This window comes from Xyrauchen texanus, chromosome 13, assembly GCF_025860055.1.
Source record: "Xyrauchen texanus isolate HMW12.3.18 chromosome 13, RBS_HiC_50CHRs, whole genome shotgun sequence".
Classification (NCBI taxonomy): Eukaryota; Metazoa; Chordata; class Actinopteri; order Cypriniformes; family Catostomidae; genus Xyrauchen; species Xyrauchen texanus.
Window position 1 is genome coordinate 41,293,038 of NC_068288.1, and position 6,000 is coordinate 41,299,037.

The 6,000-nt window shown below is 38.1% G+C and overlaps 1 protein-coding gene across 1 annotated transcript in view; it reads right to left on the reverse strand.

Moving 5' to 3' along the window:
- LOC127654102 (RNA-binding protein Raly-like) overlaps positions 1-5,705 on the reverse strand; it is a 105,549-nt gene extending 99,844 nt beyond the window's left edge. Inside the window, exon 1 of the mRNA XM_052141091.1 lies at positions 5,631-5,705. The gene's annotated coding sequence lies outside the window, so the exon portion shown is untranslated. The remainder of the gene's footprint in view (positions 1-5,630) is intronic.
- Between the last annotated feature and the right edge of the window lie 295 nt (positions 5,706-6,000).

Below are 6,000 nucleotides of genomic sequence, written 5' to 3' on the forward strand. Positions count from 1 at the left end.
CTTTTCATGACAATGCTGCAAGCCAATCCAAATATATCCAACGGCCATGTCAATGTCACATTAGTGGTGCTAACTAATTAAAGCTGGGTTATAGTTAGCATCAGACATAGTGTACTTTACCACTCAGTGTACTTTCGCCACATATTACAACAGTTCTCACAAGGGCACAGATTTATTTCTAATTATGCATCTACAGGCTTGCTACAAATGACTTCTCATTGTACTTTTACAGTGTCAATAAAAGTATCTTGTATTTTGTAAACAGATACTAATGAGCAGGGCTGGACTGGTAATCTAGCATACCGGGCATTTTCCCGGTGGGCCGATGCACTTTTGGACCGATCATGGGCAGGATGTCCATCGGGAGAACCGAGCGGGCCTGTGGTTCGGCTCGAAATGGGCCGAATGGGCCGTGATAAGCAAAAATCAGCAACCGCGTTATGCAGAACGGACCACAAAATGGCACCACGATATGCACTATCGCAACCCATGGCCAGTTGCCATGTAAAATCCCGGGCCGATTTCTCTTCCCAGTCCAGCCCTGCAAGTGAGAAAACAATGGATTTCCTGAAAGGTTGAAAACCCATGAGCTATCATTTGTAAAGTTGTATGTAAAGTTTTCTCCCTGTATTAATCACTTATGCTTGTATTATTCTCAGTCATTTTCTATGGATAAAGTCTCATGTAAATACATTTAAATGCAGTTTTTGTAGGGAATTATTTTTCTAATGTGTAGGTAATATTAATGTGTGGCAGGGTCAGACATTAACCATGGCTTGGGGCAAAAATGGCAACAAAAGTGATGAAAATGCCCCAGATATTTAAAATCTGGAAACAAAAAAATGCAGATGTTTTGCCATTTTGAGATTGTGAGATGTGAAGCCACCATGGATTAAAACAATTTCTAAATGCATTTTGAGCTAACATTGTGTAAAACTGTTATTTGACTTAAAGTCATTAAATTTTATTATACAGTATATCATCATTACATCAGACCTCAGCCACTCTATAAATTGACCACTATAAAATTCTATCAGATTATGGGTCTGCCTCGGCACACACCATAGTAACCTGTAGCAGATATCTGTATTAGATAAATATATGCACTTATAAAGGTTAAAAATGCCCCTGGAAAGAGGGAGATATTTTGCCTGTTTGTATAAAAGCTTATTTTTGACAGCTGTTTGTTTCACATTATTATTTGTATTTATTATTACATTATGAAGCATTCAGTTTTTGTATTACTGCAGTCTGAATTCAGCAGCACTAACTAGTCAACCTGAGTCAGCTGTCCTTGAGGTTGACAATTAATGCCCTATATAAGCTAACGGCAGTTTGAGAAAGACCTTAACGGACCGACCAACAGAAAACAGCAAAAATCTGTAACACTTTACATGAACTAACAATGAACAATACTTTTATAGCATTTATTAATCATGGATGATGTTAATTTCACCATATACTAATATTTTTTTATTTATTTTTTAATAAAAGTTGTATATGTTAGTTAATGCACTATGAACTAACATAAATTAACAATGGACAATTGTATTTGTATTAACTAACATTAACAAGATTAATAAATGCTGTAAAACATACTGTATATTGTTCATTGTTTGTTCATGATTCCTAATGTATTAACTGTTAACAAATAGAACCTTATTGTAAAGTGTTACCCAAAAATCTAATAAAAATCATAACTTTGTTAAAGGACTACTCTGTGTTATTTACCGACAAACATGTATCCTTTCCTCTATGGGACACAAAAGGAGATGTTTGATAGAATGTTAGCATTAGTCACCATTCACTTTTATTGCATCTTTTTTCTGTACTATGAATGTATATGGTGACTGAGGCAAACATTCAGCCTAACGTCTCCTTTTGTGTGTCACGGAGAAAAGAATCACGGTCATACTTGTTACAGAGAGAATTATTCTTTCAGTCTAGTGTCCTTTAAAAAAGTTTGTACAAGCGTTTTAAAGTGCTTTGCTGTGTTGGAAGGTCAAATTGAATGCTTCTATTAAAAGAATAGTTTACCCAGAAATGAAAATTCTCTTTTATCTCCCTCACCTATCCGATGGCTTCTTAAAGGTGTACTCAGTAATTATTATATATATTTTTTTTTTGGATGTTGTAGCTGGGGCCTGTGGATATGTACGTGGCCTCGGTCTTGGGGTTGATTTGATTTGATTTGAAACCAGTTGGAGGGCCATTGTAGCCTATTCCTTTTTATTTTTATTGATTGCGGTCTCGACTCTCGACCCATTCGCGGCGTGAGCTTACCCGAGACGTGAAATTTCAATGCTACACGCTCTGGTTCAGAGATATGTAGAACGGCGTCATTTTACGACGTGTTCGGGTTTTTAAACATCAAAAAACAGTTGGAGGGCCATTGTAGCCTATTCCTTTTTATTTTTATTTATTGCGGTCTCGAATGTGTTGGTTCTGTGGGTGGACTGTAAAAAATCTAGTATTTGTACACAGCCATGGCTCTGTAAATGGGACAAAAACAAAGTGGACAGGACCGGTCAGGGCTGGACTGGGAAGAGAAATCGGCCCGGGATTTGACATGGCAACTGGCCCAAAACTTCTCGAAGGGGCGGGGGGTTTGGGGGGTGATGGTGATCTGAAAGTTGTTGAGCATGGGGGTTGTTCGCTATCCTTTTCTGTATATCGCGGAGCCATTTTGTGGTATGCGGTGGCTTAACGCGGCCCATTCTGCACATTTTGCGGCCAACCCACCAGCCTGCTCAGTTCTCCCGATGGCAAGTCCGCCCCTGATTGGCACCAAAGTGCATCGGCCCACTGGAAAAATGCCCGGCATGCCAGATTACCAGTCCAGCATTGGGACCGATCCACACAACACTACTCCAGCCAATAAGCAACAGGGGATGGTTCTTGTGCGTGCAAAGAATGGGGGCAGAGCGAGAGGGAAATTAATTCAGGGCGTTGGCAAATCTGGCTGATGCGAATTTTCTAAACTCCAAGGAGGACAAATGGCTGAGAATCAGACCAAGAGAAAAATATCAGACGAATATAAACTAAAAAAGAAGGATTATGATAAGTCGAGGGCTAGGAGCCGGGTCAACATTTGCGAGGCGTTTCAGCATCGGAGAAACCTCAGAGAGGTAAAAGGCTTGTAGAAGGATGCAGAAGTTGCTCTTTTTCTTCTCGATAGGTGGTAACATAAATTTCGCTATGTTTCACAGAACCCATAAATGCTGTTGTTGTGATGTTAGATTTAGTAGTAGGAGAGTTGAGAGTGTCTGGAGCTGGTGTGCATTAAACCATCTTGCGTGCATGAATTTGGGGGTGCGGAGCTTCCAAAGGAGCACTGAAGGGAGGGGTGTGTTTGTTTTGGCAGTTGAGTTTGAATATCAACAGTGTTTCTCAGGAATCACCGAGTGCACCTTTAAGACACGTATTTAAACACCGGAGTCGTATGGATTACTTTATACTGCCTTTATTTGCTTTTATGAGCTTCAAAGCTTTAGACCCTGTTGACATACATAGACCTTATTCACGCTAGCACCATCTTTGATTTTTAATGGGAACGACAACAAGGCTGTGAGGCATTGACTTACCACCTCTTCAATGGCACGAACAGTATAAAGCTGTATAAAACTCCTAGATCACATCTGATTTTCTACAACTCATGTTCTTTGAATGTTCTTGAACAGATTTTATCAATGTTTTGTCTGTGGACGATCCAAAAACACTTTAAACTGCAGTACAGCCAACTGAAAAGATGGTAAGTCTCCTCACAGCCTCGTTGTCATTCCCATTATAAATCAAACATGGCGCTAGCGTGAATAAAGTTCATTGTATGTACCTACAGAGCTGAGATATTCATCTAAAAATCTTTTTTTGTGTTCTGGGATCTGGGATGGCATGAGGGTGAGACAATGATGAGAGAATTTTTTTTTCTTCGAATAACTATTTCTTTAATTCTCAAACTTAAGATAAAACAATACACCTGGACAGAAACTAGGGATTATGTACCTTTTAATGTGAAAAAGCATGCACTTAAGTATGCAAAAGATTACTCAGTCGGAGGCATGGAATACTTTCAAATGACAGCATGTGGGCGCAATTATGCCTATACGTAGAAATACGGGAGGAGGGTGTATTTTTGAGAAGGAAAATACACAGCAGTTTAGATCAAAAGATTAACCAACAAACAACCATAGACAACTTCTAATCACAATCATTTTATTTATTTTATTTTTCAGTTCAGTTGCAATATATTTCAAACCATCTTGAGTACACACAGGTACTAAACGATGTAATGCTCAATAAATATATAATTACCCAATAAATGGTAAATTTACTAATATTGTTGTTATTGTTGTTAAAGTTAATCTAAAAGTCAATTTTCCATATCAACTTGCTTACCTTGCCCGCTGTGTATACATGTAGCCTTCTGTCATGAATAAAGCCCATGTTTCATAATCTGAGAATGGATGTGCTTTTTATTGACTAACAAATGTGCATATCTATCGATCTATTGCATTACTTGCTACATTTAAACATTGACTTTTGTGTTTGATTGTATCTAACTCAATTAAGTTATAAATGTAATTGACATAATAATGACTGATATAAACATTATGAGAATAAACGAGCAAAAAGTGTTATAGTTGCTTTCCATCTCCTAATAATAATGTAAGCCTGTACTTTCATTGCACAATAAATTAGTGAGTACAAATCTTAACTAGTACTGTACCTGTTAGTTTACCACCCCAAATAGGGAAGTGGAGCAAACTTAATCCATTATTGATATATAAAAATACTTACAATATGTAGATTTCCTCAAAACAGATCAGAGGCCCAATCTAAAAAAACCTATTACATATATAAGTAACTAGACATGCATGTTTGGTCATTATAGGCGTGTGCAAAAAATGTTTGGGCATCAGCTGTGCTGTGCAATATGATACATAAATATGCTGTCTACCAAATCTTGAGACACAGACAAAATGACTGTAGCACTTATACAACAATAAGGAAAGCAGACAAAATCGGCTCAATATATTAGTACAGCAGTCCGAAATTCGCGGTCTCTAGTAGGATAACATAGTCAATGTGTTGGAACAGCACATCTATGGTGTTATTTAACAGTCCAGGGATCTGCAGTGGTGAGCGCGAGAGGTCGCGCGCTGCATGCATTGAAAAGCGCTCCGAGACACACTGTCATATCAGTTCCCATCACAAAAATATTATTATTTTAACATTAAAAATAAATAAATTCTCTCCCCAACTTTGAAACACAACTGTTCTCTCAAAATGAATAAAAATAAATACATAAGTGATTTCTCATTCGTCAGCAGCAACCTGCAAACTTCCGACAGATAAATAAAAAGAGAAAATAGTCCAAAGAAAAACAAAATCAAAACAGGGTTCAGCACCTGCTGTCAAACGGGCTAAATTGAGCAAAATGAACAGCTTCCACTGCCAAAAGAGCCCCGGACGCGATGAATAACCAATCCAAGAAGGTAAACATTAAAACCGGCTTCAGATGAGTGTCACTTCAAAAGAAGAACAAAATACGAGCACATCCCAAATAATAAAAAAGAGGACGTAGAAAAGAGACAAGATGAAGAAAAGAGAAATAACACCAAAGTACTCACCGGTGAAAATGTCAGAGAGAGCAAAAATGTTGAAAGAGCAACAAGAGTGTGTGAGGAGGTGAGCTGTCAGCGGCGCAGTGACTTGAATAAGCACAGCGTTTCAACTGTATAAACAGAATTGGTGTGGAGCAAACCATTGAGGATGCGCGGGGGGAGGCACATAGTATCTGTTTTAAGACTCATCGGGGCCAGTAGAGCACTTGATGTCATTGGGTTATTCTAATTTGGCGAAATTGTTACAGATGTTTTTGGCTATGCTCGGATTGTAATAAAAGCGTGCACAGATGACCTGTTTACTTTGGTTTCTCAAGAGTATAGGTTTTTGATAGTACATTTCTGTATACACACAAATATTAAAATCTTCTTTACA